At 40.9% G+C, this 19,521-nt stretch overlaps 1 pseudogene; it reads left to right on the top strand.

Annotated features, from left to right (window-relative positions):
- The first annotated feature begins 370 nt into the window (after positions 1 to 370).
- LOC100601062 overlaps positions 371 to 19,521 on the top strand; it is a 31,477-nt pseudogene continuing 12,326 nt past the window's right edge.

Genomic DNA, 19,521 nt, shown 5'->3' with positions numbered 1-19,521 from the left:
CCAGCAGCATGCTGCTATTTACATAAAAGCAGGCAGAGAAGGGGTAATATTAAACTAATAGACATTATTGTATGGCTACAAACCTCTAAAAGTATTCAACATTTGGGAAGTACTAAGCAACTGGAAAGTTTTTCAATGACAATAGTTTTCAGTGCAACAGGCTTAGAAATCTACTGTCTGTGGCCAGAAGCCAGATTGCTGACACAAAACAGCAGAGCCACAGACCCCAGGGAGAGGAGAATAACAGCAGCCCCAAAACTGGCACTACTAACCCTGTTTCATATTATGCTGTTTTGTTAAGAAGAAATTCATACTACAAAAACAGGGTCGTTTAGGAATTATAAGTTTTAATGATCTGACCTTTTAAGCAATGGACACATTGACAGGATCATCAACCAGAAGGCCTGGAAGAGTCTCCACGCTGCTGCCCTCCGCGTGGCCCCTCCACATACCCCAGCATCTGAGGTTGTCTGGCAGCAAAAGCCCCAGCTTACCAGAGACCTCATTATTCCCGTCCCTCAGACACAGTAACCTCCTCAAGGCCAGCGACCTCCATGAAAGCTCGCCTGCCCAGATGCCTCCATCCCAGAGGTCGTGAGACTGCAGGAAATGAAAGGCTGCAGCAGGGAGAGGCCTCAAACTACAATGGTTTGGGGTTTTCCTTTTCTATAATACTGTTCTTTACCAAGTGGAGTACATTTTGAAGTGCAGAATTCAATTCAAAGATAGGACAGAAATACACAAAATTCTCGAGAGAGCCAGAGATTATAATATGGGTAAACTGCTATTCTAAAAGATATTAGGGTCCAGGCATGGTGGCTCATGCCTGTAATCCTAACACTTTGGGAGGCCGAGGTGGGTGGATCACTTGAGTCCAGGAGTTTAAGACCAGCCTGGGCAATATGGTGAAACCCCATCTCTATAAAACTACAATAAATGAGCCCAGCAGGGTGGTGCACACCTGTAGTCCCAGCTACTCGGGAGGCTGAGGTGGGAAGATCGCTTGAGCCTGGGAGACAGAGGTGGCAGTGAGCCCAGATCACGCCACTGCATTCCAGCCTGGGCAAAAGAGTGAGACCCTGTCTCAAAAATTAAAAATTAAAAAATAAAAAGTATTAGCCTTAAAATTCAAACAATAAAAATAAAGGAAGGGCCTTATCTGTACAGTTCCTTCTAATATTTTGAGGTGGATAAGGTAACAATACATATACAACTACCTACAAAGACTGATTATGTAAAGACATAAATAGGTATTTAGAGGGAGAGTTACTGTTCTAACAAAATAAAACAGCTTAATCAAACACATCTGATGTTATACTTAGTTGTTTGTGTTACACGGTAAGAAGATACAGCAGTAAGGAGATCACTGAAATGACTGGAATTAGGGCTATTCTACACTGCCTTAGGTTTTTTCAGGAGTTTTGTTGTTGTTCTTACCTTGATAGTTGAGAATCTTTACACCAGCAATATTATTAGTCCATCAATCAATGTTACCAGCTTTCCATAATACCATAAATTTTTTTGATTATCATCATTCACACAGATATATTCACACTGAGGGTGGGGGGGAACAGGGCTGAATCCAATTTCTTTTTACCCAGAGATTTCCTTGTTCCTCCCCCACAACTTCTGTCCATGTGCCTCATGGGTCTTCATTCTGCCAGCTCTCACTATCTACATTAGCAATTTTTCTTAAAGTTGTCAGGTCAAAAAAAATCATCTAAAGAAAAAACAGTCGTCGGGCACGGTGGTTCACACTTGTAATCCCAGCACTTTGGGAGGCCGAGGCAGGCGGATCACGAGGTCAGGAGATTGAGACCACGGTGAAACCCTGTCTCTACTAAAAATACAAAAAATTAGCCAGGCGTGGTGGCAGGCGCCTGTAGTCCCAGCTACTCGGAGAGGCTGAGGCAGGAGAATGGCGTGAACCCGGGAGGCGGAGCTTGCAGTGAGCCAAGATTGCGCCACTGCACTCCAGCCTGGGCGACAGAGCGAGACTCTGTCTCAAAAAAAAAAAAAAAAAAGAAAAAAAGAAAAAACAGTCTGGGCGTGGTGGCTCACGCCTGTAATTCCAACACTTTGGGAGGCCCAGGTGGGCGGATCACGAGGTGAAGAGATCGAGACCAGCCTGGTCAATATGGTGAAACCCCGTCTCTACTAAAAATACAAAAATTAGCTGGGCGTGGCGGCATGCGCCTGTAGTCCCAGTCACTTAGGACGCTAAGGCAGGAGAATCACTTGAATCTGGGAGGTGGAGGTTGCAGTGAGCCAAGATCACGCCACTGCACTCCAGCCTGGCGACAGAGTGGGACTCCATCTCAAAAAAAAAAAAAAAAAAAAAGTAAAGAAAAGACAAACAAAAAACTTTCAGGGCCGTTCAATTAGCTAAATCAGAATCTCCAAGGGAAAGGCTTAGAGAATCTGTATATTTGACAAGCTACACAGCTAATTCTTATTGAGTTCAGGCAATACTGTACTATAGGGTCCATATTTTGTGAGTCAAAATCAGAGCTCATGGATTTTTTTTTTAACTAGTTAGTGAACTTATTTACAAAACAATCTCCTAAGATATACTTATCTCAAATACTTTTATAAATGAGATGGAATACAAATAAATGGTTTAAAGATGATAGATTTTAAATTGCATTTTGGCATATTTTATAAAATTTCCTTTTTTTCACAAAAGAAGAAGATGGCTTTACCTGAAATGAGAACCATCTTGAATGTATAGCCTCTTTCTGGCCAGGAGTTCTGAAGTGGCAGGGATCAATGCTCAGAACTCCCCAGGGGAGCTGGGTACTAGTAGGTGAGACAGTCAATCCTGAGCAAGGGGGTGTGGGGCTGGGAGCATGACGGGGAAGAGCAGGCCAAAACGGTGGCACAGAAAAAAGGAAAGGAGAATAAAAACAGATTGGATCCCAGGCATCTGAGAGGGAAAGGGATAAAGCATGTCAAAATTAAGGAAGGGGCTAAGACTGTGTTGGTGGTGGTTCAATCACCACTAGGTATTCACCACCTTCCACAGAATATACACTCTGAAGCTGTGACTACTGTCATTTACCCAGTATACCCTTTGGATACAAAATAGGGTTAGAGAAGACAAACACCATGTCTTCAGTTTCTTAAGTTCCTTCCCTAAAAACAACCAAAGCAGATTTATTTTCAGAGTCACCTAAGATATAATTGGCTGTAAAAACACCAAGATGGACTATGCCCAAAGAAATATACATTCCCCTAGGAAGGAAGGGAGTATTATTTATTATGTATTTGTTCTATGTTAAGTACTGTGGGAGGTACTCTGATGTGTGGGTCTGATATTCATTCCACAAATTCTTCTCAAGGATCTATCAGGTGCTAAGCACTGGATTAGGTGCTAAGAATATAGAACAAAAAAGGGATGGTCTGTGCCTTCATAAACTTACAATCTAGGGAAGACAGACATTTAAAATAAACATATATGAGATCTCAAGCGTCAATAAAAAATAAAAATAACTAACATAAACACATAAATGTGAGTTGTGTGGTGGGTTTAAAATGTATAGCCATATCCCAGATGTGCTGGAATATACTTTTAACTTTTCTGATGGCATTCAACTTAACTATTGCATCCCCTCTCTGCTAATGAAAGGAAAATTAACTCAGTCTTGTCATTTGAAGATAACTTAGCCTCTTTCAGTATAAAATGAGTAAGTATTCAAAGTTCTCCTCTTCCTTCTTCTGTTTCCCTTTTTCGTGAGGATGGCCCAATTTCCTCCAGAAAGCCTTAACTGTCCTCCAGCATCAGGGCACAAGGGGCTTCTATGGTGTGGTTGTCCACATGGCCCTTGCTGGGTCACATACGTGCATCAGCTGAGGTGCAGTTTATCACAAGTGGTATCTGGCATTCATTGCTGGTGTTCATGGTCCCTGCCATTGCTTCCAGCCCCAAAGTCCACACACGCCATCTTTCCTAGTTCCATGGACACCGTGGCATTTTTCCACTACCCTCAAATCCCTCAGGACTCAGAACCTTTCAACAATTTCCCCACACTATCCTGGAATGTGCAGCGTTCTGTAACGCTGTCCTTGGCCCATCTGCATTTCAAACTTGAGATGCTCCTAAATAAGTGCGGTTATTACAGTTACCTCCTTTGGTTTTGCCCCAACAGGAAACAGGGTGCTGGGGGCTTCTCTTCAGTATCTACTAGCATCTGTACTCTCAACTCTTCTGAATCTCTTTTTCCTATCTATTTAGAGGACTGACCACACTGTTAATACAACAAGCCTATGAAATGAAGAAATAGCCCAAACCTCAGTTAAGGGTGAGAATCGAGTAAAGAATGGCATACATATGGGATAACCTTTGCCCAGGAACCTAGTTCCTCTTCCCAGGGGAGGAGAAAAGGGGAAGGAAGAATTGAATTTGACTTGGTGCTTAGTCACAAGAGAAAAAGTTCCCATCTGGAAATGAATATCACAAATTGTCAAAGGTATATTTTCCTATTCCCGGCTGGAAGCCATGCTTGTGGTTTTATACAGAACTCCCTTGTGCTCAAAGTTACATTCATGCACTCCTGACTTTTCTAACTATAAAAATGTCAAAGTCTGCTACAGTTTCATCCTGACAATTGCTGGGAAGGAAAAGTAGCGGGTATTCTGAAAAGATACAGCAAGAGGTCCAATTTAGATTAGAGAACAGGAAGGGATTGGGGCAAGAGAGACAAACTTTCTCAGCCTGATAGCAGCTAACCCAGTCACAGCGCCCACAGGCAGCTGGGATCCGCCAGAAATGCTGGTTTCTCTGACTTCCAGTTGTTATCATTAGTGTCCAAAATTAACCAGCAAAATTAAATGAAATCTGATAATAATATGCATGAACATTTCCTTTAATGTTTCAAGCTGGCTTGTAACTACACCATGGGCATGAAAGCAGCAAAATCCAGACTGCAAGGAAAGCTACAGCTCAAAAATCTGTTTTCTTCAACAAATAAATTACAAGGAGAATACAGAGAGAGAAGTAACATGTAGATCAAGGAGAAATCATCACAATGTGTGGCACTGGAGCCTGATTTTCTTTAAAGTAACTTTAAAAGTTGGTGTTTCTAAAACAATGGGAAAATTGAATACTGATGGCCTATTTGATGATTGTATGGAATTTGCATTACAATTTTGGGTATGATAATTAATCTTGTGGTTATGTTTTTCTGAAAGTTTTTTAATCTCCTAGACAAATATGCTTCAACGACCAGGCACGGTGGCTCACGCCTGTAATCCTAGCACTTTGAGAGGCCAAGGTGGGCGGATCGCTTGAGCTCAGGAGTTCGAGACCAGCCTGGCCAAAACGGTGAAACCCCATCTCTACTAAAAATACAAAATTAGCCAGGTGTGGTGGCAGGCGCCTGTAGTCCCAGCTACTTGGGAGGCTGAGGCAGGAGAATGGCGCGAACCCGGGAGGCGGAGCTTGCAGTGAGCCGAGCGCCACTGCACTCCAGCCTGGGCAACAGAGCCAGACTCTGTCTCAAAAAAAAAAAAAAAAAAAAAATTAGGCCGGGCACAGTGGCTCACGCCTGTAATCCTAACACTTTGGGAGGCCGAGGTGGGCGGATTGCCTGAGTGCAGGAGTTTGAGACCAGCCTGGGCAACAACAGTGAAAGCCTATCTCTACTAAAATACAAAAAATTAGCCAGGCCTGGTGGCATGCGCCTGTAGTCCCAGCTACTCGGGAGGCTGAGGCAGGAGAATCACTTCAAACCAGGAGACGGAGGTTGCAGTGAGCCAAGATCACGCCACTATACTCCAGCCTGGGCAACAGAGCAAGACTCCGTCTCAAAAAAAATAAAAAATTACAAATATTAGCCTTCACTGTGGCTGGCGCCTGTAATCCTAGCTACTCAGGAGGCTGAAGCAAGAGAATCGCTTGAACCTGGGAGGCAGAGGTTGCTGTGAGTGGAGATCGGCCGAGATCACGCCACTGCACTCCAGCCTGGGCGACAGAGCGAGACTCTGTCTCAAAAGAAAAAAAAAGAGAGAGAGAGAATATGCTTCAAGTATGTAAACATGAAATGATATCATGTCTGTAAGTTGCATCAACATAATACCAATGACAGAGTGGATGAGGGGATGGATAGGAGAGGATTGGCCTCAGGTTGATGGATATTGGGGCTGAGTGGTGGCTACATAGGAATTAATTATGCTATTCTATCTACTTTTCTGTGTATTTAAAATCCACCACAATTAAAAATTAAAAAACGAAAAAAACCAAAATAAAATCTGCCTTGAATTCTCCTCTTCATACATGACTATGTGAATAGACAAGTACCACTAGGCACGGTGTGTCAGTGGAAAATAGTTGTCAGTTTTCTCTATGACTATGTATTAATGTATACACACATATGCATTTAGTCTTACATACACTTACTGCCTGTCATCAGTCCAGTGTCATTCAACGGACCTAGGTTCCTGGGTTCCGCTTTACTGCTTCCATATTTGTGTGTCTTCAAGCATATAGTTCATGTTTCTCACTTTGAACTCCAAATGGTGACGTTGTTGCTTTTAGGGTGGTATTGGGAGAACTGGTGATGGAACATTTAAAATAGTTTAGCATTATGCAGTATAATAGAAGGATGTTAGGGACTAGGGCTGGTTTAAGATCTGTTATTAGTCCTGGCTCAGCCATTGGTCAGTCATGTGAAGGTGCAAGTTGGACAGCTCCTTTAACTTGGTTAGTTCTCAGTTTCTTTACCTGTAAATGAAGTGCTGAGCCTGTTCTCTAAGGTCCTTTAGGCTCCAGTACTCCATGATTCATTAAATTTTATTGCAGAATATTATAAAAGCTTATCATATAAAATATATTGCTTTTTTGCTCATAAAGAAGAACATGGTATATATGCAGATAGCCTGAACAGCATAAGTTAAATATATTCTTTTTTTGTTTTTGTTTTGGTAGAAAGTGATTCTTAGTCTTCTATAAATAAAGAAAACAGAATAAATAATATTTAACAGCAAATGACAATAAAAGTTAAGTTCATATCACACTGTAAGCTAATCAGGGTTATGACTAGGGTTTCAAGACTGTGAAATTATATGGGAACATAGAAATTAAATCATTCTTATTAATATCCATAAACACTAGAAAAAGGTCAAGGAAACATTTTTTAAAATAAACCAACAACATAATGGTTAAAACTGAAAGAAATGATGATAGCAGCATTAACAATATTAATAATTGTGGTAGCAAATTTTTATTTCACTCTTGCTGTAATATAGTAAGAACTATTTTACAGTTTGCATGCATTCACCTTGTTTAATTTTCATAACAATCTTAGGAGTGGTTATTATTATTTTCCTCATCTCTAAAGTGAGGACCCTTGCCCAAAGTTATAGAGTCGGTTTACCTGCAGGGTGTTCTGTGAGTATCAGATAATATTTGTGAAATAGTGTATATGAAAATGCTTTGTAAGCTGGACATGGTGGCACGTGCCTGTAGTCCCAGCTACTTGGGAGGCTAAGGCAGGAGGATCACTTGAGGTCAGGGGTTTGGGGCCGTAATGAGCTATGATCAAATCTGTGAATGGCCACTGCAATCCAGCATAGGCGACATAGCAAGACCATGTCCCTTAAAAAAAAAAAAATGCTTTGTAAAGTGTTAAATGCCAAACAGATGTTAATTAGCATTATTAGAATTAGAGGGAAGTTTAAATGTTTTAAATATGTTTAATAATGTAAGAAGAAAAAATAAAATATTTTTAAAACATTGGAAAATCTCATTGCAAAAACAGACAAGACATGCCTAATGAAATAATGGACTAGGCAATGATCATCAATGGCAGCCAAGGCAACTAGGTGAAAAGCCAAAGGCAAACTTTATAATGAATACATCTGGTGAAAACTCTTAAACCCACTAATAAATGTTAACATGAAAATGAGAGATAACCAGACATTATGCCTTCTGATGGAGATACGCAACCCCACCCTTTGATGAAAAACCAAAACCTGAATCTGCTCAAGATCCTAGACCTACCTCTAGCTTTCAGGAAATACTGGGGACAGAAGTACACGAAACTGTTGCACAAACCAGGAGAAAAGAATCAGCCAAATCCAGAATATGAGAATCATTATAGGACAAATGTCCTTGTTTCTTCAACAAATAAATTCCAAGGGGGAAAAAAGGAGGGGAGAAAAGACTTGTTGTTTTAAAAATATTTAAGAGGAATATCTAAAATGTATTGTGTGTATCCCTTGTTTGTATCTTTTCATTTTTAAGTTTCTTAATAGTGTTTTCTGAGTATTGTAAACCACTTTATTGGGGGTATGATTGGCATACAAAATGTTGTACCTAATTAACGTATACAGCTTGATGAGCCTGGAGATAAGTATACATCTGTGAAACCATCACCACAACCTATGCCATACACGTATCCATCACCTCCAAAAGTTTCCTCCTGCCTTTTTTATTTATTTATTTAGAGTGTGTGAGTGTGTGTGTGTGTGTGTGTGTGATAAAAACACTTATACCTTGTTTGGATCTTGATTTGAACAAACCAATTGTTTAAAAAACTATGGGATAATGGGTGCAGGAAATCAACATGGCACATGGATACATATGTAACAAACCTGCACATTGTGCACATGTACCCTAAAACCCTAAAGTATAATAAAAAAAAAAAAGAAAGTCCCAAGAAAAAATAAAAATAAAAATAAAAATAAAAATAAATAAATAAAAAACTATGGGAAATTTAAGTACTAACTGGATTATTTAGTGATACTAAGGAATTATTATTTTAAAATGAGATATAGCATTGTGGGATATTTTTGGGCAAGGCCTTACCTATTGGTGTTACAGACATATTTACATATGAAATAATATATTTATGTTTAGCTTCAAGAAATTTAGTGTGGGAGGGAAGTGAGTATATAGATTTTAAAAGACTGGGCATGAGTCAATTATTGTTAAAGCTAGGTAATATGTACCTGAGATTTCATTATAATACCCTGTCCATTTTCATATATATGTTAATTTTTCTATAATAAAAAGACAAGAATATAAAGACAAACAAGATGAAATGGTTAAAAATAGTCCATAGAAGCAGAAAAGAATATTATTATTTTGAAATTGAAGATACTGCAGCTAAGTTTCACTTTCTGTAGGTGAAGTGAGAAATGGCATTGCGAAGTACTCTTTCAAAAAAGACAGAACCATTAGGGATTTGTCAACTTTGTTTCCCTTTCTTTGTTTAATTTAGGAATTAGGCATTTTTTTTAAAAGTCTACATAAATCTATTATTTAACAAAGACATTTCCTGAGCACACACACTAAATGCCAGACTCTTGTCTTACTGTATATATTTGAGGAATTTTAGTTACAGTGTGAAATCCAGCTGGAGATACCAAGACAACACCCACAAAGCAATTAGAAATCAGAACAGGACAACATTGTAACAAAGATAGCTAGCTACTCCCCAGATTTGTGCTTCTCTTCCATAGAGAAGAGTAGTTCCAGGGATACAGACACCCAGCCAGGGAGTACATTTCCCAGCACGAGGTGGAGCCCTGTGCCTAGTTCTCACCAGCAGAAGTGTTATGACATGCCACTTCTGGACTGAGGTGGCAGAGAAGCAGATAGACTGTCCTTCTTTCCAACATTCAGCAAATACCAATGCCTGGGGCAACTCTGGGAGCTTTGTATTGAAGATGGCAAAGCCTCCATCACCCTGAGTCTCCAAACGGCTGCAAAAAGCACAGCACTCCTTTTCCCCATCCCTGCCCCCAAGGCACCATTAATTATACACTCTCACCTGTGATTAGCAAGTATAACTTCTACGGTGTTAAGCCACTGAGGTTTTGGGTTTTTATCTCTTATAGAGGTTAGTTCATGTATCAATTGCTAAGTGGGATGTTACAGTGTATATTCGGAGATTAAGAAATCACTGTAATCACAAATTGTTTCAGGGGGAAGGTGGAGTTTGAGCCGGATTTTTTTTTTTTTTTTTTTTTTTTTGAGACAGGGTCTTGCTCTGTCGCCCAGGCTGGAGTGCAGTGGTGCGAACTCGGCTCAGCTCACTGCAGCCTCTGCCTCCCAGGTTCAAGCGATTCTCATGCCTCAGCCTCCTGAGTAGCTGGGACTACAGGTGTGCACCACCATGGTCAGCTAAGTTTTTTATTTTTAGTAGAGACTGGGTTTCACCATGTTGCCCAGGCCCCAGGCCGGTCTCAAACTCCAGACCTCAAGTGATCCACCCACTTCAGCCTCCCAAAGTGCTGGGATTACAGGCATGAGCTGGCACCCCTGGCCTTGAGCTGGATTTCGAACAATGAGTTGAAAGCAACTAAATGGAGAGGATGCGGAGTGAGTGGGTACCAGGATAAGGAACCAGCATAAGAACCACAGCACTAATTCACATGCGGCTAGAGGAGAGTAAGACCATCTTGATGAGTAGGTGCAGTTGGGGAACAAGGGAAATAACGATGAAGAGGCAGGATGGAATCAGAGCATGGAGATCCTTGAGAATTCAGGATCTGATTCAATGACAACCACTTCTGAATTAAAAGGATGAAGCTTCTGGGGTAAAAGGATGATTTATGAAAGGTCTGTATTAGCAAAATCAGTGAGACAAAATAAAGGAGATGGACCTGAGAGAAAAAAAATTAGGCTACATGACTAGCTAAGAGGATGTTGCAACAATCCAGTTCTGATATAATTAGAGACCACACTGGCAAACTCAGTAGAAAGGAAGGGTGAACGTAATCATCATCTTAAGGAACAAATCCACAGGGATTGACAACAGAGAAAAAAACACGAACTCAAACATCTATTAAACCAGAAGTGTGTCTAGTTCTAACACCCAAAATTGTGAGTTCTATTATTTGGGGTATTATTTACTCTTGTTGAGTTTGTGTCTTCTGTCAAAAGAGAGGAAAGAACCAAATGACCCGAAGGTTCTTTTCACCTGTATAAGTCTATGGCTGTAAAGTCATGAGTTAAAAAAAAAAAAAAAGTAAATGACATATTCAGTAGGAGGAGGCAAAGATGGGGGAGTATACCAATGTATGACTGAAGCATAGTTTATTTGAACTGGAACTGGTCCTCTATACTAGATGTTTGAATTGTTACTAATCTTTTGTATTACAAACAATGCAGCAATGAATGATGAGAAACTACTTTAACTTTGCTAGATTTTCAATTACACCTTGGTTTTAAGAACTAAGTCCTGGGCTGGGCAAGGTGGCTCACACGTTTAATCCTAGCACTTTGGGAGACCAAGGCGGGAAGACTGCTTGAGCCCAGGAATTAAGAGGCCAGCCTGGTTAATACAGTGAGACCCCATCTCTAGAAAAAACACAAAAAATTGGCCAGGCATTGTGGCATGTGCCTGTAGCCCCTGCTACCCGGCAGGCTGAGATGGAAGGATCACCTGAGCCTGGGAGGTCGAGGCTGCAGTGAACTGTGATCTGTGGGTGACAGAGTGAGACCCTGTCTCAAAACAAAAATTAAAACTAAAACGAAAAACTAAACCCTGAATATGATAACTTGCCACAACAGTTACACTAGATGCAGTATTAATTCCCTCTTAGAGATGAAGATAACTAAAGTTTATTGCCTAATTATAAAGATTTAAAAATGTGAAAGTATTTGGGGGAAAAAAATGAAGACTTCGCAAATATAAAGTATTAACATCAACTTTGTTATTACCATCAAGCACAGATAACACTGGCTACTTTTTTCCCTAGATAACTATTTATAAAGTAGTATTAAAATGTGTTTTGGGGTGGGCACAGTGGCTCATTCCTATAATCCCAGCACTTTTAGAGGCCGAGGCAAGTGGATCACTTGAGCCCAGGAGTTTGAGACCAGCCTGTACAACATATCAAAACTCTGTCTCCACAAAAAAAAAAAGGCACAAATTAGCCAAGCATGGTGGCATGCACCTGTAGTCCCAGCTACTCAGAAGGCTGAAGTGGAAGGATCGTTTGACTCCAGGAGGTTGAGGCTGCAGTGGGCTGAGATCACACCACTGCACTTCAGCCTGGGTGACAGCAAGACCTTGTCTCAAAAAAAAAAAAAAAAGTTTTCGTTTTCTTTTTTACAATTACTCTTAGGTTTGTTTCATTTTGTATTACTTTATAAACAGACCCCTAGATGAAACTGTTAGTAAACTAAGAAAGTGAGCACTACTTTCCATCCTGAAAATAACAACTAATAAGGGCAAATAGAAAGTACAGTCTCTGACACTCAATAGTTTTCTGGTACTCCACCAATGCCTTGCTATGTATCAAAGAAAGATACCACCTAGCCAGTATGTATTTCACAAACTTATAAGGATCTTTAGACAAGCTATATAGACAGTGCTAGACACGGGTTCGATTATACTACAGAATGAAGACCAAGATGGATGAAATCAAAGAAGAAATTGGCTCACAAACGTATATCAGACAAGAGACTGTTATCTAGGGTATATAAATAACTTCTATAACTCAATAACAAAAACATAAAACATCCACTAAAAGTGGGCAAATATTTTGAACAGACACTTCACAAAGAATGGTTGATAAGCATATGAAAAGTGCTGAACATCATTAGTCATCAGGAAATGCCAGTTAATACCACAATGAGACACCATTATGCATCCACCAAAACAGTGAAAATTCAAGACTGACAGCACCAAATGTTGGCAAGAATGTGAAACAACCAGAACATTCAGACATTGCTGGCAGAAGTATAAAGTGGCATACTCATTTTGGAGACAGGCCTGGTAGCTTCTTATAATATGAAGCACACACATATTCTATGACCCAGCAATTTCACTTCTAAATATTCAAAAAAAAATTAAAAAACGATGTCCTTAAAAATGCTTGTATGGAAATGTTCTCAGAAGCTTTATTCATCATAGCCGAAATCCAGAAACCATTCAGGTGTTCACCAATAGGAAGATGGATAAACCAACTGTGGTATAGTCAGATAACAGAATATTACTCAGCAACAAAAAGGAACTATTGATGCACACAAAAACACAGATGAATTGCAAAAACATTATGCTGAATGAACAGTCTTACCCATAAAAGCACTTACTTTATGACTCAATTTATATGAAGTTCTAGAACAGGCACAGCTACTCTATCATGGGAAAAAATTAGAACACTGTTTGCCAGGGGCTAGGGGAGGTAAGAGAGGATTGACTGCAAAGGGGCAGGGGAAACTTTCTGGGGTGACAGTAACGTTCTGTCTTGAGAGGGCATTAGGATACACAGGTGTATACATTTATCAAAACTTGGCCAGGCACAGTGGCTCATACCTATAATCTTAGCACTTTGGGAGGCCGAGGTGGGAGGATCACTTGAGCGCAGGAGTTTGAGACCAGCCTGGGCAACATAGTGAGACCTCTATGCTACAAAAAATAAAAAATTAGCCAGAGGTGATGGCACATGCCTACAGTCCCAGCTACTCAGGAGGCTGAGCTGGGAAGGATCACTTGAGCCCAGAAGGTTGAGGCTGCAACCATGTGATCATGCCACTGCACTCCAGCCTGGGAGACAGAGTGAAACCCCGTCTCAAAAAAAAAAAAAAAAAAAAAAAAAAAAAAAAAAAAAAAAAAAAAAACACCTTGGTGACTGTTAAGCTTAATATTTATACAGATCATATTACTTGAAGAGAAAAAAGAGCAATACAAAAATCTAGTTAAAGGCTGGGCACAGTGGCTCACACCTATAATCCCAGCACTTTGGGAGGCTGAGGCAGGCAGATTGCTTGAGGTCAGGAGCTCAAGACCAGCCTGGCCACATGGTGAAACCTTGTCTGTACTAAAATACAGAAATTGGCCGGGCGTGGTGGCACGCACCTGTAATCCCAGCTACTAGGGAGGCTGAGGCAGGAGAAAATTCCTGTTCTGATCAGGAAATTGTTAGCCACATAAGCCTTTCCAAGCCTAATTCACTTCTCTAGGTCTGGGAGGGACTTGAAAGCAAAGTTTAATTTGATTTGGAGTGACCTCATGGAGAGAGAGCTGCAATGAATAATTATTCTTATGATGCCCAACTAACACTGGGCTCTTTAAAAATATGCCTGCATTTGTGAGTGCCCACGTCTGTGCCTGTTGATGAGGTCTTTGAGAGGCAGCATTCCAATGGAGTTAGGGCTGTGCAGCTGCCACTGTGACTAAACAGCAGAGAACACTCCAACGTACAAGGGAGCAATTTCAGGATCATTCCCTCTCCCCAAGCAGTATCTTTCCCATTCCCACCCCGCCAACCAATCTGAAGTACACATAAACACAAACACATTTGTACACTGGGAGCTACTGCTGTGTGCTGAGCTCACAGTGTGTGCTGAAAGATCTCCTTCCATACTGCAATTGAAAGCTGTCCCTTTACCCAGCTACTGAAGGCTACCCCTTACACTGAGCACAACTTTACAGCAGTATTTCTCTTTCCTCATACAAAAAGTCCGATAACCAAAAAGACATTGAAAGAGAAGAAACTAAAAATCACCTTTTTAATATGTTATTTGTGTCTTAAACTCACAAAAACAAAAGCCTCAAAAATTACGTGCGGGCTGAAAATTAGGAATCCTGATCTGGAAACTGAGGTCTAACGTTGCCAATATTTGGATGGAGGTGAGCTTGCACAAGATCTATAAATTGTTACATTTAGCAGGTGCAGGCCTGAACCAACAATGACAGTTTTTCTATGGAGAAATATAATCTGATTGTCAAATAACCAGTTTGCAAATTTTGGAATACAATTCATTTGTGAACATTCTAATTCGATAAATTGTAATGTTAAAATTACAGGATAGATTATCATTTATATTTCAAACCAGTGTCCATTTTGCTGTATGATGTTCGATAATCTAATCATTAAATGTTTGTTGAGCATTTCCTATGTGTCAAGCACAATGCTAGGCACTAGGTATAGGGAAGTAAACAAAATGGACATGATCTCTAATGTTATAGGATTTATTATCTAATCTAGATAAAATAAGCACAAAATTAATACATAATTAGAAATTATGACAACTGATAATGAAAGGAAAGGGTCAATAAAAGAAACTCCTAAAATCATAGCAGGCTTTTCTGAGGAGACATTTAGCTGAGAAATTAAGAGTAAGTGAGAATTAACCTCAGGAAGCGTTAGAGAAAAGACGTTCCTGACAAAGGAACGTTTCCCAAAGCCTTGGAGTAGGAAAGCATGTCGTTCCTTCAAGAGTTGAAAGAAAGGCAGGGCACGGTGGCTCATGCCTGTAATCCCAGCACTTTAGGAGGCCAAGTGGGGCGGATAACCTGAGGCAGGAGTTCGAGACCAGCCTGACCAACATGGAGAAACCCTGTCTCTACTAAAAATACAAAAATTAGCTGGGTGTGGTAGCGCATGCCTGTAATCCCAGCTACTGGGAGGCTGAGGCAGGAGAATCTCTTGAACCCATGAGGTGGAGGTGCAGTGAGCAGAGATCGCGCCATTGCACTCCAGCCTGGGCAACAAGAGTGAAACTTCATCTCAAAAAAAAAAAAAGAGTTGAAAGAAAGCCAAACTGAGCAAAGGGGAGAAGCCCAAGATGATGATGGGGGAAAAGGCAGGGGCAGACTCTACAGAGCTTTGGAGAACGTGTTAAGGAAACTGCAGGTTCTAATAAATGCAATGGGGAGCCCAAAAAGAGGGAGTGATGCCATTTACACTCTTAAAACCATCTTTCAAAAGGCCGGACGTGGAGAACGGATTAAATGGAAGCAAGAGTAATGTCTCTTTCTCTGTAAGCTCCCCATTCAGAAAAATGACAACTTTCAATTTACAACCATGTTAATGTAGCATACTTAAAGTTATTTCTTTTAAATAATTATAAAAACTTAACATCCGGGCCGGGCGCAGTGGCTCACGCCTGTAATCCCAACACTTTGGGAGGCCGAGGCTGGCGGATCACGAGGTCAGGAGATCGAGACCATCCTGGCGAATATGGTGAAACCCTGTCTCTACTAAAAATACAAAAAAATTAGCTGGGCATGGTGACGGGTGCCTGTAGTCCCAGCTACTTCAGAGGGTGAGGCAGGAGAATGGCGTGAACCCAGGAGGCAGAGCTTGCAGTGAGCCGAGATCACACCACTGCACTCCAGCCTGGGCGACACAGCGAGACTCCATCTCAGAAAAAAAAAAAGTTAAACATCCCACACATTTTTTCCTTACTAGGCAACTCTCTCCCAAGGAAATATAGTACCACTAAATGAGTGAAAACTGCAATCTTTTCTATTCGGGCAATATAAATTCTAATATTCATTGAGAATAAAGATAAATTACCATTCAAGACAGAGGAAGGGGTAAAAATAAATGTATTTATATGTGACATTGCATTCAGAATATTATCTCTATTTTATAATCTGGGGAAACTCTGCATTTCATTGAAGTTGCTCGGACAGAAACAGCCAAAAATAGATATTCTGCATTCTTGACTTTGTTCTGTTTTTGTGTTCTAGTACCATTTCTTCCTGTGGAGCATATAAAAGCAGCAGCCAGTCCTTTTCATCATTCTCATCAAATTTGAATGTAGGCTCCTGGCAAAAGTGAGTATGTGTGTAACTGGGTAATACAATACTTTTTTTTCCTTTTTGTGGAGAACGGGGTATCGCTATATTGCCCGGGGAGGTCTCAAACTCCTGGGCTTAAGCTATCCTCCCACTTCTGCCTCCCTAAGAGCTGGAATTACAGGCATGAGCCACCGCACCCGGCCTCCAATACTTTGAAAATAATACGATCTTCTCTTACTGCTCTGAGAACAAGTTCCTTGACATGTTATTTCATGCTATTCGTTTCAGGCGAGTGGGCTGAAAATAAGCATATCTTAAGAAATACAAAGACAAAAGAAATATTCAGCTTCTTGCATTCAAAATAGGATCATGTAACAATCTAGGTTATCTTCCAAATACCTTATTTCCTCCCCTCTCCCTGACCAAACCCACAAGGCTCATTCTCACCGCCTTTTTGTTTGTTGACTTGTTTCACATGATGTTGATATAAGGGTCATGCTTTATGGAAGTAGGATGCTACTTTAGGGGAAGCAAAAGAAAAGTTTTCTTCTCTCAAGTCCCAGGAAATTGTGAAAAGAAGAAACAGAAGTAGCAAGAGAGCAAAAGAAAAGAAGAGTTAGTCAGACATATATTCTGATTTCCCCTCTCGGTGAATTGGATTAAGTCTGTGGTTCTCAAACTTTAATGGGCCTCAAATCACCTACAGTGCCTTTTAAAACACAGTTGTCAGAACCCCACCTCCAGAATTCTTGATTCATTAAATCTGAAGTAGGTCTTGCATATCTCACAAGTTCCCAGATGTTGCTTATGCTGCTGACCCAAGGACTATGCTTTGAGAACCACTGTGTTGAAGAAATCCAAATAATGCCAAGGTTAAAGGAGTCTCTTGTCCTTGATTTTTTCTTTTTTTTCCCCCCTTGATTTTCATGTAGTGCTCAGGAAAGAGATCATCAAACCTGGTGAGCAGCCAAATCTCCCCAACTCATCCCACATCAGTGGGGACATAAACCACAACCCTCTTCCCTTCACATCAGGGCATCTTCTTAGGGACAGAAACAGGATGGGTGAGGGCATCTCAGAGACTGACCATTTTTTTCCTAGAAAGACACAACATTCCTTAGGAGACTGTTTCAGTCCCAAAATCTAACGACTCTTAAAACATTGGACAGCTGGTCAAGTTTCTTTCCCTTTCATTCCCTGTGTCAGGTTTCATAAGGCCTTCTGATTCCCTCTTCTCTTTCTCACAGACTGCAATGTGAACCTGTTACAGGAAAGGGGTCCGAATCCAGACCCCAAGAGAGGGTTCTTGGATCTTGGGCAAGAAATAATTCAGGGCAAGTCCATAGAGTAAAGTGAAAGCGAGTTTATTAAGAAAGTAAAGGAATAAAAGAATGGCTATTCTTCGGGGCTGCTGGTTGTCCATTTTTATGGTTATTTCTTGATTATATGCTAAACAAGGGGTGGATTATTCATGCCTCCACTTTTTAGACCATATAGGGTAACTTCCTGATGTTGCCATGGCATTTGTAAACTGTCATGGTGCTGGTGGGAGTGTAGCAGTGAGGACAACCAGAGATCACTCTCATGGCCATCTTGGTTTTCGTGGGTTTTAGCCGGTTTCTTTACTGCAATCTGTTTTATCAGGAAGGTCTTTATGACCTGAATCTTGTGCCAACCTCCTATCTCATCCTATGACTTAGAATGCCTGACCATCTAGAGATGCAGCCCAGTAGGTTTCAGCCTTATTTTACCCAGTTCCTACTCAAGATGGAGTTGCTCCGGTTCAAATGCCTCTGACAAAGCCAGTTGACATGGTAGTGAGCCATCTTCAGTAGTGTGGATGATGAAGACAACACCTTCCGAATGGTAACACCACAAGTTAGAAGCAGCCTTGGGTCTAGACACTGCCAAGCCACCTTACAGACCTTGGACTTTTACTTGTTTGTCATTGTATGTTGGGCCCATTTGATACAGCAGTCTAATCTATGTCTCAGTCAGATCAAATGGAATGAGAGGCATAAGCGATGTGAGACTAATACATGAAGTCATTGCAGTGCTTACAATTATAACGTCCTTTTCCTATGTTATACTCTTTTTTTTTTTTTTTTTTTTTTTTTTGAGATGGAGTCTCACTCTGTCACCCAGGCTGGAGTGCAGTAGCACGAGCTCAGCTCACTGCAGCCTCTGCCTCCTGGGTTGAAGCGATTCTCCTGCCACAGCCTCCTGAGTAGCTGGGAGTACAGGCATGCACCACCACACCCGGCTAATTTTTGTATTTTTAGTGGAGACAGGGTTTTACCATGTTGGCCGGGCTGGTCTTGAACTCCTGACCTCAGGTAATCTGCCCGCCTTGACCTCCCAAGATACTGGGATTACAGGTGTGACTGCCGCACCCGGCCTTCCTATGTTATACTCTTATTGACCGATGGTCAGTGATCTCTCCAGGGCTTCGGCTAGATTAGTCCTTTGATGTTTCACTTTTCTTCTCATTTCCAATTATTCTTCCTTTTCTTTCTTGACTATTGTTTGTCTATCATCATTGCATTTTCTCAGGTCTAGTGATCTGTGTAATTTTACCTCATGTTTTAGTAGCATTTCTTCCACAACTGCCTTAAGAGTTGTTACAAATAACTTACACATATTTTTTACAGCTGTTAATACTTTGAAATATCGGAATAAGTCAATAAATAATCAAAATACTACACTTTTTTTTTTTTTTGAAACAGAGTCTCGCTCTGTCACCCAGGCTGGAGTGCAGTGGCACGATTTTGGCTTACTGCAAGTTCCACCTCCCAGGTTCATGCCATTCTCCCACCTCAGCCTCCCAAGTAGCTGGGACTACAGGTGCTTGCCACCACGCCTGGTTAATTTTTTGTATTTTTAGTAGAGACGAGGTTTCACCGTGTTAGCCAGGATGGTCTCGATCTCCTGACCTTGTGATCCGCCCACCTCGGCCTCCTAAAGTGCTGGGATTACAGGCATGAGCCACTGTGCCTGGCTAAAATCACACACTTTTGAAAGATTTTCATTATCAACC

This window comes from Nomascus leucogenys, chromosome 13, assembly GCF_006542625.1.
Source record: "Nomascus leucogenys isolate Asia chromosome 13, Asia_NLE_v1, whole genome shotgun sequence".
Taxonomy (NCBI): Eukaryota; Metazoa; Chordata; class Mammalia; order Primates; family Hylobatidae; genus Nomascus; species Nomascus leucogenys.
The sequence above is the reverse complement of the archived record's forward strand: the minus strand, read 5'-3'. Positions and strand labels throughout refer to the sequence as shown.